The sequence below is a fragment of the Vulpes vulpes genome, chromosome 12 (assembly GCF_048418805.1).
Source record: "Vulpes vulpes isolate BD-2025 chromosome 12, VulVul3, whole genome shotgun sequence".
NCBI lineage: Eukaryota > Metazoa > Chordata > Mammalia > Carnivora > Canidae > Vulpes > Vulpes vulpes.
In genome coordinates this window covers 65,955,663-65,983,517 of record NC_132791.1, presented here as the reverse complement: position 1 = coordinate 65,983,517, position 27,855 = coordinate 65,955,663, and the positions used below count along the sequence as shown (strand labels likewise).

Genomic DNA, 27,855 nt, shown 5'->3' with positions numbered 1-27,855 from the left:
CAGGGAATGTCTGCATAGCTTCTATATTGAGAACTATAGGGTTATTTTTTTTTAATGATGACAGACGTGTATTTACCTTATGGAATTTCAAAAAATTTTAAGGTTGCCAACACTTAAGGATTATGAAATGTGATATCAAAATTTGCATGCCTGGCTTCTCCTAGAAAATCTGTAGATCTAGCAATGGTGGAACTCTTCATCTTCTAAGTCAGTAATATCATATAGGGCAGAATCCTGGGCAAGCCTTTTAAATAGTTTATGTGCTCTGCTCTTTAGCTCACCATAGCTCCCATCCTGCCCTCATCCTTTAGGCATTGGGTTGGGAAACCTTGGTTTAGGGTGTAAATTCTGAATGTTAAATGAATATAGCTTGCCTAGAGGTATGGCTGGGATATAGCTGCTAGTTCAGAGAGAGGTCCACTTCGAATTTCTTGACTTAGGGAGGAGAAAGTAGAGCTTTCTCTACTAGTATTTGAACTTTAACCTAGTTTTTTTGTGACAGAATCTTTACATAACAGAATTAGAGATGACCTAGTACTATACCTTACCTTTGTAGATATGGATACTTGAGCCGATTTGCAGTGGAATCAATCCTGGTTCTTGACAACACCAAATTCATGACAGATACTTGTCCTCTGGGGGGCAGGGGGATATTCCTTTGGTCCACTCTTACATATTTTAATTTATTGTTGTTGGAGTTTCTACATATTGTGTGTACACATACTGGTGTGTGTTTAAGAGCAAAAGAATAGATGTGATTTAACCTTAAATTAAGTGAAAAGAACAGGGGAGACAAATGAATGATCCCGATCATGAAATGTACATTATGGAAATTAGCCAGCTTTTTGTTTGGAAGAGAGGCATGGTCCATCACTCAAGAATGACATCTAGTCGATTTTTTTTTTTTCTACTGTAGGTAATAACAGCAGGGACTGGGCATGGCCTCAAACTTAGGGAACATTGAGATGATCCATTAAAATTTACAATCCTATTCCTAGAGCAAAGAGAAACCTCTAGAGGTCTTTTTTGCCTTGGCCTCAAATTCTAATTATAACTCATGAAGGGATTTCTTAATCCAAGAATAGCTTCCTTGAAGTTAAAGAGAATAAAATGGTAAAAACAAAGTGTCCATAGAAGTGTCCTTGAAGGTCATATTCAGGGCTAAGATGGGAAATTTTTCATATACTAGGGCTTTTCTGGCATCACATTGGCCATATGATCATCTGTATTCACTTGCTAGGGCTACCATAACAAAATACCACAGACTGTGTGACTTACACAGTAGAAATTTATTTTCTCACAGTTCTGGAAGCTAGAAGTCAAAGATCAAGATATCAACAGGTTTGGTGTCTACTGAGGCCTCTCTCCTTGGCTTGAAGACAGCCAGCCACCTTCTTGTTTCCTCACATGGAAACACACCTTCCTTTCTGTACACACCTCCCTGGAGTCTCTATCTCTTTGAATAAGGGCACCACCATCCGACCTTTTCAATCTTGATTAACTCTTTAAAGTCCCTATATCCAAATACAGTCACATTCTGATGTACTAAGGATTGGTACTTCAATCTATCAATTTTAAGGGAACACAATTTAGTCCATAACATTGGCACAAGTCAAAAAAAGCAAAAAAGGAGGAAAAAATCAGAGGGACCCAAATAGAGATCTTGATTTACCCACAGACAGTTGATACCCAAGATCCCTCTCCCAGATCCACAGAATTCTTAATTCATGGGTATGGAGGTAGACTACTCCAGGACTGCAGTGAAGTGTGATCCCCCCTCGAATCACATTCTAGGACACATTCTGTACACCTACCACATACTTCACTGGGAAAAAGTCAAGAGGACCCAACTAGGAGGCAAGAGAACTCTGAGAGTGAGTTCCTCCTTAAATGTTGCATGAACCCTAGGCATCTATCTTGCTTCACTCCAGTCTTGACTCTTAGGACATCCCATTTTTAAGACAGGAGTACCAGAAGGAGTTTAGACTGAGAAGTCACATAGCTCCTGATTCAAATTTCAGGTCAGCTTCCCATTCAGGTTAGGAGGGAAGTAAGTGTGGGACCACCAGAGCAATTTCCTTCTTCCTTATTTTAAGGTTTAGATAGCAGTCAGAAGTAAAAAGTGAAAAAAAAAATAAATGGGTGAAAGAAAGCATATGAACATGTAGTTATTTGGAACATATATTTTACCTAAAATAAGTAAAGACTATGTTAAAATCGATCAGCTGTTTTAAAGGTAATAAATGAGTATTTTAAAAAATTGTAGACCAGTTATAGCTAAAGAGATACCAATGGCAAGCACATACCGTGACTCATGGCAAGGTGGTAAGGTCATACAGCCATTGGGATATCACCCCTTCTTCCAACCTCAGCAGAGGAAAGACACCAAGTAGTGAGGTACATATGAGATCACTTAGCCTGCTAATTCTAAGGTTGTTTGACACTTGTACTAGGCAGGCCTCAGATTCAAACTTGCTAGAGCCAGAACTTCATTTTCTAGGACATTATTGTGTACACACTAAGTAGCCTGCATTTGGAACTTTTTTAATCAATGGGGTATGATTCATACCTGTTCCAGGTCATTCACTCATGGGTCAAGCCCCACTGAAAGCCAGTGGCTGGAATGGGTTTTTTATTTGCTTCCTCCAAGCCTCTGCCAGATGGAGGCATACAGCACAGAACTGCACAGAACATGAAACCTTTCTAGCTTTACTAGGCCACTAGCCACAGTTCTTCTTGCAGGGCACCTGTTTGATCTGGGGATATTTCAGGGATGTGATTAAAGTCTTCTACAGCACTGTTCTGTTTAATTACAGTACAAAGGTTGGCATAATTGGATTACTTAGCCTGAAGAAGAAAAAGCCTGGAGAGTGACTTCATAGCTACCTTAACTATAGAAAGGAGTTTTCATGAACTCTATTAACTAAGAGAAGGATTATCATAAGGAATGGATGCAAAGATGGGGAAGAAGGCATAAATGGATTTTAGGAGAAGAATTCAGGTCGGTTAGGAGGAAAATGTTTTGAAAACTTCTAAGGTGAAATACCACTATTTATTTATTTGAGAAAGAGAGAGTGTACATGCCTGCATGCAAGCAGAGGGAGGGGGAGAGGGAGAGGCACAAGCAGACTCTCTGAACCCTATGGGGGGGGGGGGGCTCTATCTCACAACCCTGAAATGATGACTAGAGCCAAAACCAAGAGTCCGAGGCTTAACCTACTAAGCCACCCAGGTGCCCCTAAAGTATGTTTAGGAGCTGTTGATAAGGACAGTTGTTTTACAAACCCACAATCTCTTAAAAGCATTCAAAAATTTCATGGATATCCATCTGCCTAAAATGATGTTTTTTCCCAAAGTCTCTTAAATTTTTCTCTAGCAAAACTGATCATTTTAGTCATGTAATCATGTCCTAGGAAGAAGCCCTATTAGCCCACGGCACAGTGTGTTCTCTGTAATATAAACCCTGAAAATGTTTATTGAATGGCAATGAATGAACAGAAGAAAGAGTAGTTTAGTAGCCCAAACCCAGAAGTCTATTTCACTGAATTCACTCCACTGTGGAGCAGCAGTAATCAGATCCAATTGTGTAATGAAAACTATACTAAGGAGAATTTGCTTCAGTGACAAAGCATGTATTAATTGAATAAGAGTACTATTGCCATAAGAAACATTACAAGGCCCTGAAAATCAATGTGCCTGAACACATCTCTATCAGCCTACGCACATTTTCCAAGCCACACTTCACTTCATTAGGTGGATCTTCCTAGCACTAAGAGATGAACACTGCAACCTAGAGGTTCCAGCTCTGTGTTTGCTATCTTATTGATTCAAAGATATTATTTTGCCTCAGAAAAGATAGAGAATTAGAGCATTTCTGAGAATATAGATAGGATATAGCAGCTGGGAAAACTAGTTCCTGGCTGTTATTTCAACTTCAGATTTAAATTTCTGGGTGTCTATTAGATTGGACCAGCAAATGTCACACACCCAGGCCATGGCCAAGTAAGGATAGATTCTCAGAGGGAAGCCAGGGTGCTTTATGAGAAGAGGAATGTACACCACTCAGGCAAAAAAACAAACAGGACCACTTCAATATCCTGTACTTTACAGACAGTAAATGAACATTGCAGCTCATGCAAGAAAGGGTGTCTGATTTAGGAACATGATATTAATATTAACATTACAGGATGTATCCCTAGAAGTTTTGTATGGAATGTTTGCACATGAGTACTCACTTTCAGTACCAGACTTACATCATGACTGGTTTCTGATAGGCTCCTAATTCCTGTCCTCTACTTCCTCCCACATCAGCTTCCATCTATGACAGGAGCGACACAGGACAAGGGAAGAACAGCTTCAACATTCTTGCTCAGAACAAAGAGATAAATTCCAGGACACAGAGGAAATAGTGGACCGCTTCTGATCAGTCACTACAGCAGATACCTTTTAAACACTGAAATTAATTTTTCATTACCCCTGTTCTATTTATGCCAAGCTTTTGTCTATTCCTCTTGATTCCTTAGGGATTTCTAGCCCTGGTTTACTAACTCTCTGCAATTTAAAATGTGGGTCAAGAGCATGTTACAAAGTCCTTTAATTAATTATGCTCTTCACAGCTTTAAAATTCTCCTCCCAGTGACAGCTCTCACTGTATTTTTCCCCAGCTTTACTGAGATATAATTGACAATTAATTGTATTTATTGAAGGTGTACAACTCAATGATTTAACATACTTATACATTATAAAATAATCACCACAATCAAGCTAATTAACATGCCCATTACCTCAAGTAGTTGTCATCTTCTTTGTTTGTTGTTAAGGTGAGAAGACTTGTTATCTAGTCTCTTAGCAAACTTCAAGAATACAATACAATATTACTATCTATAGTCACAATGTTGTAGAATAGATCCCCAGGATATATTCATCTTCAATGCAATCTCTATAAAAATCCCAATGGTGTTTTTTAGAAAAATAGGAAAAAGAAGTCTAAAATCACATGCAACCACAAAAGACCCCAACTAGCCAAAGAAATATTCATCAACAAAAACAAAGCTGGAAGCATTATAATATTTTATTTCAAAATATATTATGAAGTTATAGTAATCAATTGTTTTATACCTCCAGGGTATAAAAACAAACATATAGACCAACAGGATAGAATACATAATCCATAAATAACCCATACATCTACACTCAACTGATCTTTGACAAATGTACCAATAAAACACTATGGAGAAAGGATAGTCTCTTTAGTGCTGAGAAGACTGGATATCTACATGCAGAAGAATGAAATTGAACATTTATATACAAAAAGAAGATCAACTTAAAATTAATTAAACACTTAAAAACAGCTGAAGCTATAAAACTACAAGTAGAAAACATGGGAGAAAGCTTCTTGATGTTGGTCTAGGCAATGATATTTTTGGATATGACACCAAAAGCAAACGTCACAAAAGCAAAACTGGGAAAGTGGGATTCCATCACACTAAAAAGCTTCTGCAGAGCAAAGGAAACAATCATTACAGTAAAAAGGCAATCCAAAGAATGGGAGAAAATATGTGCAAATCATATATCTGATAAGAGATGAACTTCCAAAATATGTAGGGAACTCTTACAACTTGATGGAAAAAACAAAAACAAAGTAATTTTTTTAAAAATAGATGAGCTCTAATAAGACATCTCAAAGAAGACATGCAAATGTCCAACAAGTATACAAAAAGACGTTTATCATTACTAATCATCAGGGAAATTCAAAGCAAGACCATAGCAAGATACCACCTCATATCTGTTAGAATAGTCGTATCAAAAGGACAAAGGCTACCTACAAGTGCTGGCAAGGATATGGAGAAAAGGGAACCCTGGTGCACTGTGGGTGGGGATTTAACTGGCATAGCACAATGTAAAACAGTAGGAAGGTCCCCCCTAAATTTAGAAATGAACTACCATATCATCCAGCAATCCCACTTCTGTGTATTTATCTAAAGATATTGAAATCAGGATTTCAAAGACATAGTAACTCTCCCACATTCACTGTAGCACTATTCAGGCTAGCCAAGATAAGGAAATAACTAAATTTCATGGAAGGGTAAAGGGACAAGAAAATATGAGATAGAAAGATGAAAGATGTATAGGTAGATAGGAATAGAAATACATAATGAAATAATATTCAGCCTTAAAAAGGAAACCCTACTCACACAACATGGATGAACCAGGAAGAAGTTGTGCTAGGTGAAATAATCCAGACACAGAAAGATAAATACTGCACTATCTCACTTACATATGGAATCTAAAATAGTCAAACTCATAGAAGCAGTAAGTACAATAGCGGTTTTCAGGGGCTGGAGGAGGCTGTTGGGAGGAGAATGAAATAAGGAGATATTGATCAAAGGATATAAAGTTTCAGTTATGCAAAGTGAATACATTCTGGATATCTAATATACAACACTGACACTTTGTTTTCTTAAGTCAACCCAAATAATTCTGTGTGCATGGTTTTGTCTCTCCTTATTTCTCACTAGCCACACCAAAATGCTCTATCTCAGGGGTACCTGCGTGGCTCAGTGGTTGAGTATCTGCCTTTGACTCAGGTCACGATCCCAGGGTCCTGGGATCGAGTTCAACATCAGGTTCCAAGGGGAGCCTGCCTCTCTCTGTGTCTTTCATGAATAAATAAATAAAGCCTTTAAAAATTCTCCATTTCAAACTTACATATTATTGTAGGAATTCTATACAAATGTGACAAAATATTAACTCAGAGAACTGAGTGAAAAACAGCTATGAGAATTAGCACAAATCTATAAAGCCAAATGAGATTGTGTGACTATTTCCAATTGTATACTAATTATTCAGGTATTAAAACTAAATCATAATATTTTAAGGTGAAATCAAAAAGAAGACAAGGTTACTGAATCTTATTTAAAGTTCTTGGGGCACCTGGCTGGCTCATTCAGTGCAGCATGTGACTCCTGATCTCAAAAGCTGTGAGTTTAAGCCCCATATTGGGTAAAGAGATTACTTAAAAATAAAATCTTTAAAGATAAAATTCTTAAAACAAAATAAATAAAGTTCTTAGGAGCTATTGAAAATTTTATTTTCACAAAATACTGTATATTTTACCTTTAAACATCCCTCCCCAACTTTGTTGAGTACCTACTGTGCTATGCCAGGGACTGGGTATAAGGAAGGAAAAATAATAAGGCACGGCCTCATTTCCACTCAAATGTGTAGAAATCAAGTCTTAAAAAAAAAGCAATAATATAGAACGACAAATGGAGTTAATTATTTTGAAGGAAACAAGATATTACGGGTCCCTACTAACATTGTTGGTCCTGACAATTCACTAAGATTCACAGGACCCATCAAAGTCATTATACTCACAGTTACAGTGTATTACAGAGAAAGAACAGAGATTAAAATCAGCAAAGTAAGGGGCACCTGAGTGGTTCAGTGGTTTAACACCTGCCTTTGGCTCAAGTCATTATCCCAGATTCCTGGAATCAAGTCCTGCACCAGGCTCCCCCCCAGGGAGCCTGCTTCTCTCTCTGCCTATGTCTCTACCTTTGTCTCTCTGTGTCTCTCATGCATAAATAAATAAAATCTTTTAAAAAATAAATCAAAAAATAAATAAAATCAGCAAAAGGAAAAGGCAGAAGAGGGAAAGTCCAGAAGAAATCAGGGGTAAGCTTCCAGGAGTCCCCTCCCAGTGGAATTGTATGGGATATTCAATTCTCCCATCAGTGATGTGGGACAATGTTTTTAAAGGGGTGCCAGCCAGGGAAGCTCACCAGAGGACTGATGTCTAGGGTTTGACCTGAGTGCTAGTCATATAAGTACACAGCTCCTGCATAATTGACCTCAACTACTCAGATTCTGGCCTCCCATAGGAAAAACAGTCATGTAACATAAATCACATCGTTGGGCTAAGACTTAATTAAAATGGCACAGGGTATGCCCTAAGGCTTCAGGTGTACAAAAATTTATTTGGCAGATTATTCTAAAAGGCTCAGTATCCATCTTCCTGGAGATAGTCCTAAAGACAGGTGTCTCTGAAATGTGTAAGGTTTCAGTACTCGGAATTAACCTTTTACAAGAACATCACCAACAACAGTAACAGGGTACATAGAGTTTAAATTAGTTCTTCTGGAGCACCTGGGTGGCTCAGTGGTTGAGCGTCTGCCTTTCGTTCAGGCTGTGAGATCGAGTTCTGAATCAGAAACTCCCAGGGTCCTGAGATCCACATCAGGCTCCCCGAGGGAAGCCTGCTTCTTCCTCTGTATGTCTCTGCCTCTGTCTGTGGGTCTCTCATGAATAAAAATAAATAAAATATTTTATAAATAAATAAATAAGTTTTTCTGAGAGCTCCTTGATAGGGAAGTAGCTCATAGTCTGAGAGTGAAGAATAAGGAGGAAAACAATAAGGGAAAGAGTGTTTTGACCAGAGAGGGCAGCAACTATAAAGCTTCTTACATGGAAATGAGCTTTGTCCCTTTGAGGGAACTAAAAGAAGACCAGTGTATTTGAAAGAAGACCATTAATCAAAGGGGAGAATAGCTCAAGATAAGGACAGAAAAGTAGATAGAGTCCAGATTGCACAGAACCTAAAGAGCTGTGTTAAGGACAGTCATCTACTTTATGTTTATCTCGATACAACAGAAAATCCTTGGAAGTATTTTAAGGTCTTTTTTTATAAAACAAACAAAAGAACAACAAAAAAAAAAAAAAAACCCTATTCTGGCTGCTTCCCAACAAATGAATTGGAAGGAATTAATGGAAGATGGAGAGATCAGTTATAACCCTACCAAACTAGTCCTGGGACAGGTGACTATGGCTTAGATGAAGGGTACAGTCAGGATGATGAGAGGTAGATGGATCCCAAATGGACTTGGGAGCTAGAGGCTTCCAGGATCACTTCATGTTTCCGTTTGGGGCAGCTGGGTCAATGTATCCCTATTCCAGCAAAGAAGCCTGGAGAAGGATCACATTCATAGGGTAAGGATCCAGTTTAATGCACACTGAATAATTCTGTGACATATGCCCCCACTAACAGCAACAGGATCAGGATGAAAATTATCAGTTTCATCCAAGATAATGAGTGCTTCATCAACTACTTAGTAAACAGCATAATCCAGGGCGTCTGGGTGGCTTAGTCGGTTAAGCATCTGTCTTTGGCTCAGGTCATGATCCCAGGGTCATGGGAGTGAGCCCCATGTGGGGCTCTCTGCTCTGTGGGGAGCCTGCTTCTCTCCCTCTGTTCTGTTGCTCTTTCACTCTCTCTCTCTCAAATAAATAAATAAATAAAAATCTTAACAAAGAAAAAAAAAGAAAAGAAAAACAGCATCAGCTGTGTCCCATTCAAATTCCTCACTCAGCAATCTTAGGAGAGAGGAGTCACTAGCCATTTGTTATCAACTGTGTTCACAGGAAAAATTAGCACCCTTGCCCAGCTCATGCTGTCTCTCCTCCTCCACTGAGAAAGGTAGACTTGGGTGGGGGGGGAGGTGGAGACAGAAAGCAGAAAAATCATTTATTTTAAGAATTCAAAGTAAATTCACAGTCTATGTAAGTCTATGATTAAGTCTATGATTCTTGATGTGTAGAGACTTCTGGGTTGTGTTCCACCACCTGTACAAATACACAAGCACAACTCTGAGGCTCATGCCAATTAAGTGCATAATAAATTGCTTTCAAGGAAGCAGTTTCAAAGACCTTTATGTTTAAAACCAAGCGTTAGGGCAGTAAGTCACAAAGGAACAACAGCAGATAATAAATAAAGTTTCCTCGATGATGTTTTCTCTCCTTTCTAACACCTTTCTTTTCATCCTTTTTTAAATAATATTTTTAACTTTTATGTATTTTTAGAGTAACTAAAATACAGTAAAATATATTTTCCTTAAATTCTAACCAAGAGGGTAAGAGCCTACAATAAGTTTAGCAAAATTAAGGCTACCATTTTTTAAGATTTTATTTATTTGAGAGAGAGACAGAAGATGTGCACATGAGCAGAAGGAGGATCAAAGGTAGAGGAACAGAGGGAGAGGGAGAAGCAGACTCCCTGCTCTGCAGGGAGCTTGACGTGGGGCTCAATCCTAGGACTCTAGGATCATGACCTGAGCTGAAGACATGCTTAATTGATTGAACCACCCAGGCATCCCAAAATTAAGCCTAACTTTAGAAAGGAGTGGCCTCCTGTATTTAATTTGTGGCCTACCATCAAAGTTCTCAACACATGGCTAACACCTGAGAAATGCAGCTACTTCTTTTGACTACCTTAGTAATATACTTTACTTTCAAATAAGCAATTTTGAGATCAAGTGATAGAGATGAAGTTGCCATGCTCTAAAGATGTAGTTGAGCTGCAGGTCACCTGGATTGTACCACTTTATCACTTTAAAGCAATCCCTATACTTTACCATCAAGATCTCATCATCATTATTATTCCCCAACGTGTTGTCCCTTAAATCTATGACTTAGAAATAGCATTGTGCTTATTGCTTTATTGCTAGAGGCCTTTCATAGTTAGACAATGTAATGAGTTGTAATGTTTTATATTGCTTTTTACAAAACAAAATAATACAAAAAATGCATAATTAAAAAAGAATTAGTTAGGAGCACCTTGGCTAGCTCTGTCAGTAGAGCATGTGGCTCTTGATCTCCAGGTGTGAGTTCAAGCCCCATATTAGATATAGAAATTACCTAAAAATAAAGTCTTTTAAAAATAAAATTTAATAAATACAAAATAAAAAATCAGTTCATAAGTATGGAACATTTTTGAGTCATACTGAAAGTCCTATTAGTAAATAATCTTAAATGAAGCAAACTACAGAACATCCATCAATAAAGCATATAGAGTCCTCAAAAGTAAGTCTGTTTTGCTATTAGAATCTGTTACTCCATTTGTTTAAATAGAAGATGCTTTCTTTAATGCTCTTTTCAAGCACAGCTGACCACCTGAGTGCTTGTCTTTGAGCAAAAGAGACATTATTCCATCCCACTGCATTTCTACCAAAGGGCAAGTCTGTTCCAATAGCTGACCAACACAGCTTTTCCTTCGGTGCTCTGGGTCACTTGTGTGATCAACACTGATCTGTGTCAACATATAAATGGCGGCCAGCCACTGAGAAAAGTAGATCTCAAACTTTAAGGTCAATTGAAATGAACTATAGATTGATTAGTCAGCTAGTGAACTACTTTGGCAATTGCAAATTTTGATTTCCACAAAGGATTTTAAAAACAAACAAGCAAGGCAGGAAAGGACTGCTTCTGGGCTCCAGCTGCCTGCAGTGTCCAGAGTCACACGTGCTCCTTTGACATCACAGTGACTTAATGTGTTCCCACCAAAGTCACGAGCTTATTGGGGATGATGCAAAAAATGTGGAAAAGGAAATAGGTGTTTAGTGATCCATATTATGAACCAGCAGATATTTCAAAGCCCCTCTTGCTCTTAATTCTTAAAGTCCTCTTGAAGCAGCTAATAACACAGCATTTGAACATGTGAAGGGGTATGTGTTACATTGTATGAGTGTGTGGATATACTTTAAAATCCAAACTATTATAAACCTAAATAAAGTTGAGATTGCCAAGCATCTGACCTTTCCATAATAATGTGTTTTAGCAACCCAGTTAGTATATTGATAACTAGCATAATCCTATACACTAAACAAAGAACTTTTGAACATTAAAATGTGAATGAAAACTCCACAAGGATTAAATACCTGGCTAGCTGTGTAGACAACAAAAATAAAAGTCCTACGACTTTGTGTTCAAATTACCTTGTAGCGAGGCCACCAAAAATATTTACTAGACTGGTTTGCTGACACGTATTAGGTATTCAAAAATTCATTCATTAATCTGGTCTTTTAAAGCTTTTACCAACTACTCAGTTTAGCACAGCTGCTTGAACTGAATATCAGTGATCTCGTACTAACTAGATTAGCATGAGAATCTAGAATTAACATGAGATCCTTTGAAATGTCTATATGTTGTCTTTCCCATCCAAATTCCTCAGATCCATTTCTAAACCTCTGGATTTTTCTTATCTTGATTTCTGGTCAATTCTGCTTAGGATTTTCTTTCCTATGGCTTATATTATATTCTCAATTAAATGTTATGTATTTCATTTATATATTGTGCAATATAATCGATCCCACCGATGGCATAAGGTTTCCTACTCCCAAGGTAATGTGTAAGGTTTTAAATAAGCCAAGTGGTAACTTCAAAGTAAAAGATGAAAGGAGGTGTTGTGATTGAAGTCAGCAAGAAACACTTCATAGCTGTACAAAGAAAAGAAAGGTTGGATTCAAGAGGATTCACCAATCACCCATAACCACATTTTGCTAATATTTCCTATATAGTTCATTGCTTGTCAATCATTTTTTTCTCATGATTTTACAAAGATGTCTCTATGTCCATTGCAACAATCCAACTGCCCATCTTTGATGATCAATCCCAACTGGGGCAGGAATGTGTCCATCTCATTTTCTATAAACAACTCCCAGGACAGTTGAAAGCCAAAAGCAAGCTTGCCCCTTGATGGCAAGGATTCTTTTATTCTACATCTTCTTCCTTCTCCCTGAAGTTCTTTCACTTCAAAAATAGTTCTACAAGCTTTGCGGTATTGGATTCAGACTCTGCAGGGATCTCACTGTAACGTCTCTCCAAGGTCCCCTGGTTTTTGTTTCAAGGAAGCACACTAGAGGCCAAAAGACAAAGAGTCTGTTTGAATCAAGTTGAAGGGAGCTTCTCACGTGTTGAGCTCACATATGGTTACTGAACAGAGGGAGAAACGCACCCTGCTTGTTTTTGAAGTGTTTGGGTAATTTTGTTTGTGCTGCCATATGGCACCACACCCTTCTGCCCATATTTCAAATCTTTTTTTTTTCTTTAGGCCAGGCATAGTTAAAAAGAGAAGAGGAGAAATTCGAATTTTGAGGTTTAATTACCTTCACATGTCAAGGACCCAAACATCCATACCCCCCTTTTCCATATTTAATCACATGGACTCACTTGGGATGTCTCTTTTTATTACTGCATCAAATTACTGCTTCTGATGCTCATACTGAGAACGCTCCCTCCTCCAGACAGGAAGTGTGTGATCTTGGGACGATTCCCAGATGTGGGGATTCAAATTGGCAGCTAAATACACACTCTGATTCATTTAAAATAGCATTTTACACTGAACAAGAAGGAAGAGACCTGTGCAATTATTAGAGATGTAACTCTAAAACTTTTAAGAGATCTCGCCTGGTAATTTTGGTAATGGAACTTAATGGGGTGAAAAACAAAGTCTTGGGAATTTAATGAAATGTATCTGTTCAGGACTCAACTTGATATCAAACACTGTAAACTATACATAGAAACATTATCTTCCAAACACTAAGACAGTCATAGTGTTAAAAAAAATAAATAAATATAACCTTCAAAATGTTGTTTTCTTCCTCATTAAATGCCAGTTGCTTAAAGAAAAAAAAAAAAAAGCACCAGTGTACAGAGCTAAAAGACTCTCCTCTCTCTCTGGTGAGAGAGTTTTTCAGGCATAAAATTCTTTATCTTCACCCTTACCCATCCTCAAATAAAGAACAACTTTTGGTCTAAGCAATGGTCTTGAAATAAACCATCAAATTTTGAAATAAACCATCAAACCAGCCAGCAGGTTTGACAGAAACTTTTTTTAAAAAAAATATTTTATGTATTAATTCATAGACACAGAGAGAGAGAGGCAGAGACACAGGCAGAGGGAGAAGCAGGCTCCATGCAGGGAGCCCGATGTGGGACTTGATCCCGAGTCTCCAGGATCACACCCAAGGCTGCAGGCGGCGCCAAATCGCTGCACCACCAGGGCTGCCCGACAGAACCTTTTCTTTTTCTTTTTCTTTTTTAATAAATTAATTTTTATTGGTCTTCAATTTACCAACATACAGATAACACCCAGTGCTCATCCCGTCAAGTGCCCCCTCAGTGCCTGTCACTCATTCACCCCCACCCCCCGCCCTCCTCCCCTTCCACCACCCCTAGTTCGTTTCCCCGAGGTAGGAGTCTTTATGTTCTGTCTCCCTTCCTGATATTTCCCAACATTTCTTCTCCCTTCCTTTATATTCCCTTTCACTATTATTTATATTCCCCAAATGAATGAGAACATACACTGTTTGTCCTTCTCCGATTGACTTATCTCACTCAGCATAATACCCTCCAGTTCCATCCACGTCGAAGCAAATGGTGAGTATTTGTCGTTTCTAATTGCTGAGTAATATTCCATTGTATACCTAGACCACATCTTCTTTATCCATTCATCTTTCGATGGACACCGAGGCTCCATCCACAGTTTGGCTATTGTGGACATTGCTGCTAGAAACATCGGGGTGCAGGTGTCCCGGCGTTTCATTGCATCTGAATCTTTGGGGTAAATCGACAGAACCTTTTCTTTTTTTTTTTTTTTAATATTTTTTTCTTTATTTATTTATGATAGTCACAGAGAGAGAGAGAGAGAGAGAGAGAGAGAGAGAAGCAGAGACACAGCCAGAGGGAGAAGCAGGCTCCATGCACCGGGAGCCCGACGTGGGATTCGATCCCGGGTCTCCAGGATCGCGCCCTGGGCCAAAGGCAGGCGCCAAACCACTGCGCCACCCAGGGATCCCGACAGAACCTTTTCTGATCCGACACCTCTGCAAGGGGGTTAAGGAGACCGGGAAGATATAAACCAGATCCTGAGACCAGACAGCATCAGTACTTCAGTAACCAGTAGAAGAACAAGCTCAAGGTACCATGACAAGCTACACTTGGAAGTAACAAATTCTTCACTTCCTGAGTTTTTCTGCTAAACTTAGACTGTTTAACATTAGATTGGTTACAATGCTTTAAACTAGGAGTCATGGGTGACCTATATGCACAAAAGCAAGGTTGTCAACTTGTATTTACATTTCCAAATCTCTGCCAGTGAGATAGAAACTGGCAGTTTTCCATTTGGAGAGCAGCGTATGATAATGCCATAATTAATATTAATAATGCCATTACATCTCCACAGATCATTCGCATATTTAAATGAACTCTCTGTCTCTTCCTTTCTCTGGGCTATTTTTGCATTGATATTATTATAACCTTTAGATCTCTATTTTAACTTCTGAAAGCAATTTACCTCATCAGTTTAATATCAAAGACAAAATGGGGAAACATCATTTAAATATAATTTTCATTTATTTCTTTCAAGATTTCAAACTTGTAACAGGCACCCAACTGCTATATTACTTGGCTTTTGAGCAATTGCTCACATACTACCCCCACCTACATATACCATCAACAACACAGAGCTCTTATAAAATTTAGAAGATATTTTATGTAAGAAATAAGGCAGAAAAGAAAGTCAGATGGTGGACTCCATGGAAAAAGAGTATTAGCTCAATACAAGTATTTCACATGCCTCACTTGGAATCCACTAAGCTAAGAGAGATTGCATGTATTTGTCAGGTGCAATTAAAAAGCATTTCAGGATAAAACTGCAGTGAAAGAAAAGGCTGGGTGCCTACTACTCAAACACAGCTCTGAAACCCTTGCTTATGGTCAGTGACCTGTAATGAGAGACACAGAGTTTAAAGACAGAGGGAAATTCAACTTACAAAACTTAAGAGCTCACTGACTGGTAAACATGACCTTTAACTTTCAAATGAGGAACAAAAGGGAGAAAAATTAAGTTTGTATCATACATACATATATATATACATACATATATAGTTCTTTAGATTTTTTTAACATACATATATATATACACACATACATAAATATATATATACATATATATAGTTCTTTAGATTTTTTTTAAATCATTTGCAGTAAAGGCCATTCTTCTTTTATACCTAATTTAAAGGAATACTGTTTCATTAAAGAATTGAGAAATTTGTATTATATGAAGAACTGCTCCCACTTTGAATCAAATCTGTTTAAAAACTTAATAATTTCTAAATTTAAATGGATTGTTTAAGTGATTCCATTTAGAGTTATTTCAGGTTTCTTCTGAGAATTATAATATGGGCTATCATCAGCAAACACAACAATGGACTTTTCTCTGACAGAGAAGGACAGAGAATCAGAAAGCGAATGGGTAGTACTTTCTTGTCTAGGATTGGCAACAGGCTCTATTTTAGATTCAAATAGCTGCACATGCCGCCAGATCCTTCCACATCGTCACACAGTTGCTTTTGTGCTAAATAACTTGCATTTGCAAGACAGCACACCAGAGTCTTAATTTGCGTCTGTCATGGTATACTCTGGGGATGATACTGCCCAGAATGTGGCCTTCAAAAATGAGTATGATCCAGGCTTGAATTCAGGCTTCATTGCTTATTACCTCTGTGACCTAGTAGAGGTTTCTTCACCTTTTGAGCTCACAAAAAAGTGAGTCCCACCTGAGACAATGTACAAAAAAATCCCTTAAGCAATCACTGGTATCTAATAGATGATTGATTGGCAAGCTTTAATTGCATGCTCCTGGGTGATCAGTCCCAAGAAAAATTAAATTTTTAACCTGTTTCTTTGATACTTTACCCCAGCCAAATAAATTCATGATCTGGTGTATATATTGCCTGTGAACTTAGTAACAGGATCTAGGACTTAAATAAGATAATGTATCTAAACTGCTCTGAGATCTCTTTTAATGCACTCTTCAGTAGAAGTTTGATAAAAGAGTCATCTAAGTGCCTGAAAGTGATAAAAAGAGCTGTACAAGACATTGGACACCACAGAAATGGGACCAACCAAAGTACATTCTTATGAGCACTTTAAGGTTAGCTTTTTAAATCCTCCTGACAATTTTATAAGCTAAGCATTATTATCCCTGTTTTCCAGATAAGGAAGCAGAAATGTAGATCAAATGAATGATCTCTTCTGAATAGTAGTTATCTTAGTTCAGTATGACTATTGTATATACCACTATATGACAGTAGTTCAAGTGTAAGAGGGGTTATTTGCTTCTAAGTAAGCCTCAAATTTGTCAAACTCCAGAGCCTAATAAAATTAATTTTACTAAAATTGAAAGAAACAGCTATCCTCAGTTTCCATGAAACTCTTCAATACCTTAAGATGCTCCCCAAAACCATCATTTCAATTCAAACAACTCTATTTCTGAGGGCAGGGGAGGAGAGGGAGGACTCTGTGTAGGTCTGTGGTGTGTGTTCAGATTTTATTTCCATAGTTTCTTGAGCTAGGTCTCATTCACATCATTAAATCTGTACTAAATATGTGAAGGCTGTGGTGGAAAATATCCACCAGGAATTCAAAGATTCCAGTGTCCTTCATACTGCCTTTCATCTACTCAACAGGGTAGTTAAAACCAAGCCACAGACTCTTTCACTATCATGATGTCTGGGAAAATTTAGAAATTATATAGATAACACATAAGCAAAACTGAACTGAACCCTGTCATTTTCTCTCCATTATCTGTGTCACTGAACTGTGCTTATTGTTTTTAATTTAATATCATGATAGCATGTGGTTAGACTTGACAGAAATTGAATTGTCACTGGCCAGCCTTTATGAAGGCTATCTCTCATCTTTATTTTCAGATTATTCTTAACTTCTAAAAGTATCTTCAGTAAATACCATATTCCCATGTAATTAAACTGAGGCAGTATATTTTCTTGGTTAACTTGAAATCACATTATACAATATGCTGATCATTAAAAGGGGAGGATGATTGTATTTATTCTAGAAAATAAATGACTGTCCAGTTGGATTTGGAAAAAAATAATCATCATCGCCATTACATAAATATACTTCATACCCCATTTTGTGTGTTAGGAACTAGTCTATGTTGATAATATTTAGCCAGGATCTGCACTCACTTGATACTACAAATGTGCCATCTCTATTGCTAGGTCTGTGAACATCTGAGGGAAAAACAAAACATGTACATGATGAATCTAATCTACTTCAAGAATCTAATGATTTCTCATTTTTAAGTAGACAATGAACAGGGTATGCTCCAATCAGAATTAGAGATTAATGAAAAGCCCCTAATGCACATGAATAATCACATGTATATATACTCAAAACTAATATTTACTAAGTGAATGGTACAGCCAGCTTTACTGTTTGGACTGAATCTACAGATTAGTAGGTTAAGAATTTGCTACTTGCTGATTGTTAGAACTATGAACTGAACCATCAAAACAGAATAGTTGAAATAGGAGAATCAATACATTATGAGTTAGGAGACTACATATCTTGAAATGAGCACTAGAGAAAGTTCAAGAGGGAATAAGGTTGTTGGAAATGGGGACAGGTATCACTTGGGATCATTTTCAATAGCCCCAAACTCTGAAACTACCTATCTCCCAGGCCTACTCTCCAGTTTGATTTTCAGGGCCTGCCAAGACTAGTCAGTAAAATTCATTAGCTTTCTTGTGTTAAAATGGACACAGATGAAGTCTTAAATTCAGAACAGAGATGATGTGAAAGTTGTACTGGACTTTCTATGCTGATGGCAGTCACTAGCTTGTCGATCACCAAGTGTGTGTTGAACATCAGCAACTAAAATGCGATTGGATTGATTGTTAGGATGGCCCACTATACCATCAAGTCAACAGTAGAGCAAGCTTCAGTGACTAAATTCTCAACTGCACCCATTCTTGTTGCAATCATGCACGAGGATTATAGGAGATTAAGTACACAAAGCTAGTAACACACTGTGTGGCTTACAGTGAGCATTAAACAGTTATTATTATACAGGTATGGGAGAGAAACTTTTCAAAGGCTGGATGGTTATGAGGAGGTTAAAAACTGAGACATCACAATCAAAAATGTTTGGCAACTGAAAAATCAAAAGATATAACACCATTTCAATGTACCTGAAAAATTTATAAAGCTTTTTTTATCCTCTACTGACAGAGCTAGCTGGGCACTCTAAAGCTTCTCTTAATATACTTAAGCAGGAAACACATTTCCTCCACTACTCCCCACTAAAAAAGATGTCAGTTCTGTGCAAACTCTTTGAGACCGCTAGAACTCTGACATGGATTTCCTTGAAATTGTAAAAAAAAAAAAAAAGTAAAAACCGTCCTCAACTTAGTCAAGTTAGAGTTTTCAATACATTTTACTTATTTTTCAGTACATTTATTTCTGTTTTATGTGATTAGCAACCTCATTACTGTTTTTTATTTTTTTATATGTTGATATTTCATCTCTTTTGTGTAGAAAGTCAACCCATTAAGGCACAGGTACATTTTTTTATGCCTTTGTTTCTAACTGCTACCACAGGGTCTTGCCCCAAGGCCATACCCAATAAGTATTAGTTTATATGAGAATATTACCAATATTTTGTTCCAGTATTCCAATATAGCTAGATTCATTTTTTTCTGTAAATATCATTAAGTATGAACTCATTCACACATTAATTCTTTGGAAGAATTTCTCTCTAAGTTTTCAAACACACAATTAAAAGATAATAAAGCAATGAAAAGATAATCATACAGAAAAGCATGTATTTGAAAAGTATTCACACAGCCTGGTACAATATCTTCTAACTGAAAAATAAAGAAAAGGAATTCACAAGCTAAAATAAAAAGCTTTCAAATTTTAAGAAAAAAAGACAAATTCTAAAACGATAGCTGGCAGCAATTTTATTATCTTACAATGTCATTATTGCTTTTTCAGAAATAAACACTTTATTGTTCATCTATTTCACATCCTGCAATGATATATAATCCAAAAAAAAAGGGAGAGAATTTGAATTTCCAAATCAAAGTGTAAATCAGCCTGTGCTTCTCTCACTCTATTCCTTTGTCACTACCTGATATATACTAAAGAAATAGATTACAGAAAACATATTTTCATAAAACTCATTCAAGACTAAAAGCAAAGTAGCTAAGTCTCAGGTAAATTTAAAATGGCAGTTATCACCGGATATACTGGGAGGCTGCCAGAACACAGAATATTAAGTCCTGGACAAATGGGGTCAGTTGGTAAGAATGTTAAAAAGAAAAGGAGAAAGAGAAGGAGACCTACTTAGATTATTAAATAAAATGAATTATGTAATAATCTAGTTTCAAAATGCAAAAGGTTCTTTTAATGTGAACACTACTAAATAGATCCTAACAAAACGCCACACTATTTGACTCCAGGTTGATGACTGACCTAGAACATGTATTTCTGCTGACCCAAAATGGAAGTGGCATCTATTTTTCTGTGGCTGCCTACCTGATGATATGTCATCCTCATGTGTACTAAAAAAATTTCGGCAAATGGTGAAATGAACAGAATGCAAGTGATTCAGAAGACAAATGGCCATCTGGTCTCTCCTTCACTTTTCCTTCTTTGCTGGACTTCCTCTTTCTTAGACAAGTGAAAACAATGTGGATAATTCTCATAATTCTCCTTCCAATCAGACTGCAGAAAGAGGTCAAAGATGCACTGAATAAAATAAGACAGCAATAGCAAATGTAAATATGAGAGCACTTGGACATTACTGGAAATAGAAACCTATTTCAATGAAAAACAATTTCCATCTAGAGAAATACAATCCATCTTATCCGCAAGATAGGAGTTAAGTAATGAACTAAGCACGCCCACCTTTCTCTCTCTCTCAACAAATTCTCTAGAAAGGACATTAAGTGATACATAAATAGTCTTTAACAGCCCCTCCAAATCAAGAAGTGTTTAAAGGACTAAGAAATGTTGAGGAATCTCTGAAACTGGATGACAGATAACAAGAAATAGGAAACCACAATTCAAAGGGCTTGCACATCATTGTACCAAAACAGATGGGAATGTCTTTGGGGAGAGGGTGGGTGAGATATGTGCTTTCAGTGGGATATGTGGGGAGTAGGAGAAGCCCATGGCACCCACTAAGTTGATTGGTTAGAAGCATATGGTGCTTTACTTCTCCACCCTACCTTCAATACACTAGACTAGAAGTTCAAATGGAGGACTAGTATTTAAAAAGCTGAGCAGGGGATTCATGGGTGGCTCAGCAGTTCAGCACCCGCCTTCGGCCCAGGGCGTGATGCTGGAGACCGGGATCGAGTCCCACATCGGGCTCCCTGCTTGGAGCCTGCTTCTCCCTCTGCCTGTCTCTCTCTCTCCCTCTCTTTCTCTCTCTCTCTCTGTCTCTCATGAATAAATAAAATCTTAAATAAAATAAAATAAATAAAATAAAATAAATAAAATAAAATAAAATAAAATAAAATAAAATAAATAAAATAAAATAAAATAAATAAAAAGCTGAGCAGCATCCCAGGATGCTGGTGTAATGATCTATCAGCATAGGAAATTCCTTGCCTAGGGGATGAAAAACTGCTTCCCATCACTCCTCAGCTTATGCTGCCCTTTTTTCCTCAAAGATATTATTTTTAGAAAAGTTAGTTTCATTTAAGGAGCTCCAAATGATTATTTGTAGAAAAAATAATTTATCACATCACCTTGGTTCACTTTCTACAAAGAGAAAGAGATAAAAAATAGATAGAAAATTGGTATTCGATCTGGTTATAGAACATTTGTTGAGAATTCATGTGATTGAAAAAAAAAATTCAACAAACATGTCAGCTAGCTTTTGTAGAAGAATATACCTTACATTCAGTATTAAAACTGCAGAACTACAATAAAACCTTTAAAAATAACTAGAAACATCTTATTATCAAAGTTAAAATGTTGTATCTGAAAGAAACCTACCAATTCTCCTCATTAGGTTTCAGGATAGGTCCAAAAGGCCTATCACATACATGAGTAAGAGAACCAAGCAACTGGAGAGTCTCATATCCATGTCCTAGAATTATGTCCCTCTGTATCCCTTCCAGCATCTCCCTAATCCTTGTGCATGGCACCTGCCAGCCTGTGGTACTTGCATCCTCACAGGGAAGCAAGTGAGACCCGACAGCCACATCCTCAAGCAATCACAAGGAGTGTTTTCATGAGTTCGTGGTTCAGTAGGGAGTGTTGGGAGCTTTCTGATGTGAGGAGGAACTGATCTTGTTTTGAGTTTATCCATGCCATCCATAATCTCAAACTCACCATCCTTTTGACTAAGCCAAGTCTCTTCCATATTTACAGTCATACATTTTCATGTGCATTGGGTCACCTCATAGCTCCTACATCTTGCATTACTCATCACAGAAGTAATTCCATCTGCAGAAACAGTATATGCTTGGATGCTTATATCTTTTCTCAGCACATTCACCAATTTCTGAAGCTTTGCTTTATGGTTCTCATCATCCTCCTCCACTCTCAGCCCTTCCGGAAACTGGAAACTTCTATAGCAAGTGGTATGGATCTTTACAATAAGATGTTTCTCATGGGTGTCCTCCAATTTCCCATGGTAAAAGAGGTTTGAAGGGTCTGGCTACCTCTCCCATCTGACACTTGAAGTCTTCAAACTGCAAGACATGGAGAGAACTATGTGTAAGGGAAGAAGAGGGGCTTCTCAGGTTGACAGAAGACATATGTGATGAAAGGCTTACAGACAGAGCCATGCACTCCATTTAGGTCATGTCAGCTCTTCCAGGAGACTTAATCTAGGAAAATGATTGGCTGAGGCTAGAAAATTGAGGTTCAGTGATGAAGGGGCTTTTTGATCTAGAGATCTTAGAGTCTTTTCATAGTGCAAAGCTTTCACATACACATCTTTTCTGTAAACCGAATTATACAACCTCTAGCATTTTAAAAGGGTATACACTACACCCTACCTGAAAATAGGCAGGTATTTCTTGAAAGATAAACACTGAAACTCCTCTATTTCTCAATTTTATTTTCACTGATATACACACACATACACACACACTCTATGTTTCTCCAGATAATCCTTTCAGTGTCAATATGGACATTTTCACATAGCAGACGAAGGCAAATAGGGAAGATGTTCACTACCTCAACCTCCATCTCTCTTCATCTTCCAAGTGGCAACTTCAGAAACAGACACCTCCCTCAGGCTACAGATTGAAAAACAGCTCTGAAATTCGTGGTAGGTTTTCTTCCTACCCATCTCTGCATTTCAAGGCATCAATCTCTGTTCTAGCTGCAGATTTTCACTAAGATAACATTTTAAACTGAATTTAAACAACATGGTGTATCCATTGAGCATCAGCAGAGACAGTAGTTGAGGACACAGGCTCTGAAAACTAAGGGTGTGTTAGCATTCTGCAAAAGATGACACATTCACTCCACCCACCTTCCTAGCATGATCCAGACTACTACACTTCTAAATTCTGACTTGTTGAGTGGACTTTGACTTCTTCCTTTTGTTCTACTTTGTTTCTCTTCACTATAAATTCTCTGGAAGCTGTGTAAATGAGGGCCACCAATCTCAATTTCATTCCACTCATCAAATTTTTCATTATATGACATTTCATAACTTGTGCTTTCCCATTTTACTCAAGCAAAGAAAAACCAATTTTCCTTTTAGAGCCACTAGTGAAGTTAGATGCACACAATAAGTCCATTTTTTGAAGGAAAAATAGTGAAACTTATCCACAGGTTTATTTGGACCTCATGAGCTTAAAATCAAATCTTAAAGGATTTTGGTTCCACTATATCTGTTTTCATGTGTTCTTTAGGATTTCATTTCAGTTAATAAATCTGGCTTTTCACCCAGTCATAGGGCAGCCTCTGACCATACCACCAAATCTGATGCTCTGTCAAAGGGTCTTCCTTAGCAGTTCAGCCCTTACTTTTAGCAGAAATAAATAAAACACGAATTGCTCTAAACCAAAGGTGTTCGTATATATTCTTAACCTAACTAAAAACATAGCACAATGTATAGACTTGTTGAATCACTATGTTGCACATCTGAAACTAATGTAACAATGTATGTCAACTATGCTTCAACTAAAACAAATACATAAAAACCCACAATATGATGGAAATATCATGTTATGGCCATATTCTAGTATTTCCATATTTTAATACTAGCCAGAATATGCATATAGCAAATTAGACTACATCTGGCCTATAAACCAGAGCCTGGAAATACCAGATATCCTAAATATTTAGTTTCTGGAATTAATGTATGGAAAGTAACAAACTGTAAATTATAATCCGTATAGAAAAGCATTGCATTTGCAAATACTGTATCAGGAAACTGACACACCCAGAACTCATGACAGGGTAAGCTAATTCTATTAGCTTACTTCAAATTCAAAGACAAAAATAAATAATACCAAAGCAATTCAAAAAAATTCAAGTTACAAATCTAGTTTTAAAAGATATATTATGAATTAAGTGTAACATTATCAGCACTTGTGAAATAACATAGAAAATACTAAAATGCATCGTCTGTACCTATGATCTATAGTAAGGTAACCCCTCCCTAAAATAAAACCCTGGAAAATAGAGATAAGAATGGCCTCTTGGGGCAGCCCCGGTGGTGCAACGGTTTGGCACCACCTGCAGCCCAGGGCATGGTCCTGGAGACCTGGGATCGAGTCCCACGTCGGGCTCCCTGCATGGAGCCTGCTTCTCTCTCTGCCTGTCTCTCTCTCTGAATGAATGAATGAATGAATGAATGAATGAATGAATAAATAAATAAATAAATCTTAAAAAAAAAAGAATGGCCTCTTGATAGTTACTGTTTAAGACCAACTTTTAACAAAAACATCAAAACAAATTAAGACACAAATTTAAAAAAAAAAAATAAAAAAAATAAAAAATAAAAAATAAAAAAAAAGACACAAATTTATCTAATAAAGTGGTCCCAAAGCCAGTAAAACTTGGTTATAATCTCATCTGCTATCTAAAGAAAAGAGCTTCTCTATTTGAGAAGATTAGTCAAAGTATATAACAATGATCATTCTCACATATGTGTTTAAATAAAAGGAAAAAACAACATATTATAGGACAATCCCTACTGTAATTCATCCATTGGCTTAGAATTAATATATAGGAAAAGTCCTTTTCATGAATCCAGGCACATCCGTGGCCACCAGGAGGGAGAATGTATGAGGATCTTACAGACTTTAAAATTATTTTTACGGAATAGTAAATTTTCATAGTAAACTAATAAATTTTCTGAATCTTATATGGCATAAACTCTATTCCCCAAGTTAATGTCATTTTAAAAGGCAGGAATAGTTGGACTTATTTATCATTAAATCTTCCATTACCAGGGAAAATTATCTGACACATATATCATAGTGTTGATAAGATATTTAAGAATGCGTGATCCAAACACATTTAGGGTAACCTAGTCTCTATGGCAGCAATATTTGCTTAACAAATAGACATAATAGAAAATATGGTTTGGAATATCAACTGTGAGATAAAGTGTCAAAATGTGTTCACCTCTGAGAAAAGTCTCTTAGAGGATAGATGATTTTTCAGGATCCGTAAGGTTGAGTACCAGAAAAATAAAAAATGGAAAATTTGACAAGGTAATGGATGGCAACAAATAAATATTGTCATTATGTTGAAAAAGTCCATGTCACTATCTATGAAATGTGTTACAGAACTCGTGGACAACAATGACCTGAGAAGGGTTGTGTGTCTAAACTACACCAATGGTTTTGAGTAGCCATGAATATTTCTCCAAATGGGGTAAAAATGAAGAGGAATTACCCTCTCCCGGTTGGCCTATCTCTCCAACATTTAAAATAAACATCAGTTATTTAAAATATCGTGAGAAAATAATTTTAAACTTTAACCTTAAAAAAAGTTTACATTAAACTTGAATATACAAATCTCACAAAAAAGAAAAAGAAAACTATTAGAGTACTTGTATCTTTCATCCAAAGAGCTTCGTGTAAAACAAAACACAAAATATACTGGTAATAATTCCAAATCTCCATAACAGTGGCATAAGTAGTCTCAAGAAAATAGTTATACAAAAACATGCAGATTATAGTTGAAAATAGCCATAGAATTAATAGCAACCCTAATGGGCTCTGATTCTGAGAAGTATAAATCTAGTAAAACTAGTATAGATCTGTTGGCCAAGATCAATCCTGAAAGAACTGAAGTATGAAAATGCAGAAAACCATGAAATCCTCAAAATAATGAGGAGTTATTTGTATGTAGCAGGTTTGTGGGTGGAGAGTGGCACTGATCTGGGTTTAGGGGTGCAAAATCCATTGATAAAGTGCTAAGTTCTTATCTTATTGGGAGAGAGGTATAAATATCAACTCAAATCATAAAAATTAGAAACAGGAGAACAAAATAACCAAATAATAAATGGGCAAAGTACATAGAAATATATCAATATATCCAAATATATCAATAATTACAATAAATATAAATACATTAAATTGGAAAGCAAAATATTAAGGGCCAATTGGTATACGCTATTTGTAATTCACCAAAAACATAAGGACATATAAATATTGGAAGAAAACAGTAGAGCATGACCTATCTCAGAAATACTGGATTTATTTTTATTTATCAACCAAAATAAAACTGGAATAGCACTATTAATATCATATAGAGTACACTGTAAGAGAAACAGCACTATTAAGAATGGAGAAGATCATTACAAAATGATAAAGTCTCAATTTACCATAAGAATGTAACAATTTAAAATATATGTGTTTAAGTCAACCAAGATGGCAGAACAGAAGGCTCCTGAACTCCTCTCCTACCACAGACACATCAAGCAACTTCTTCTGAAAGAAATCCATAATAGCCAAAAGGTTCCTATACATCAGGCAAAAAAGAAAATATCCACAGGAAAAGCAGGTTAGAAAGGCTGAGACACAGTCTTGTCATAAATCCAATTCCTGGCACAATGCCATATAATCAGGAGGTAACTGTCAATTCCCAGCTTCTCCCTGAAAATCAAAGGGCTTAACCTCAACTTCTGAGACTCCCATACAAAGCACGAGCTTCTTAAATGTCTAGCTCTGAAAGTCAATGAGGCCTATGTCCATGAAACCCAAAGACTAGCAAAAGTAGCAGTTTTTCCTAGGTGTGCAAGCACTCACATGGCTATCCACTCAGGACTTAGTTTAGAAGGCAGAGGAAAAAAGGCCCATCTCCTAGTCATACCACAATGGTATGAAATCACATACAAAAAGAAAACTGAAAGAGTCACAAACATGGAAATGAGATAACATGCTACTGAACAATCAATGGGTAAAAGAAGAAATCAAAAGAGAAATCAAAAATATTTTCAAACAAATTAAAATGCAAACACAACATACTGAATGTTATGGGATATAGCAAAAGCAGTACTATAAGTTTATAGCAATAAATGCCTACATTAAGAAAAAAGGCAAAGCTCAAATAAACAACTTTACAACCTCAAGGATTATAAAAAGAACAAATGAAATCCAAAATCAGTAAAAAAAATAACAAAGAAGAAATAACAAAGATCAGAGTACAAATAGATGAAATGGAGATCAAAAGAAAAGATTAATAAAGATAAGAGCTGGTTTTCTGAAAAGATAATGAATGTAGACAAACATTTAGCTATACTTACCGAGAAAAACAAAAGAGGACTGAAATAGAATTATAAATGGAAGAGAAGAAATTCAACTGATAATACAGAAATACATCATAAAAGGCTACTATGAACAATTCTATGCGAACACATTGGACAACCCAAAGGAAATGAATAAATTCCTAGAAACATATAACCTACCAAGACTGAATCATTTACAAAAAAGAAATCTAAACAGACAAATTACTAGAAAAGAGATTGACTCAATAATTAAAAACTTCCCAAAACAAAAGCTCAGGATCCGATGGCCTAACTGGTGAATTCTTCCAAACATTTTTTTAAATTTTTATTTATTTATGATAGAGAGAGAGAGAGAGAGAGGCAGAGACACAGGCAGAGGGAGAAGCAGGCTCCATGCACCGGGAGCCCGACGTGGGATTCGATTCCGGGTCTCCAGGATCGCGCCCTGGGCCAAAGGCAGGCGCAAAACCACTGCGCCACCCAGGGATCCTCTTCCA

At 36.9% G+C, this 27,855-nt stretch overlaps 1 pseudogene; it reads right to left on the bottom strand.

Moving 5' to 3' along the window:
- Nucleotides 1-5,406: 5,406 nt before the first annotated feature.
- Nucleotides 5,407-27,855, bottom strand: part of LOC112932470 (peptidyl-prolyl cis-trans isomerase FKBP3 pseudogene) — a 36,884-nt pseudogene continuing 14,435 nt past the window's right edge.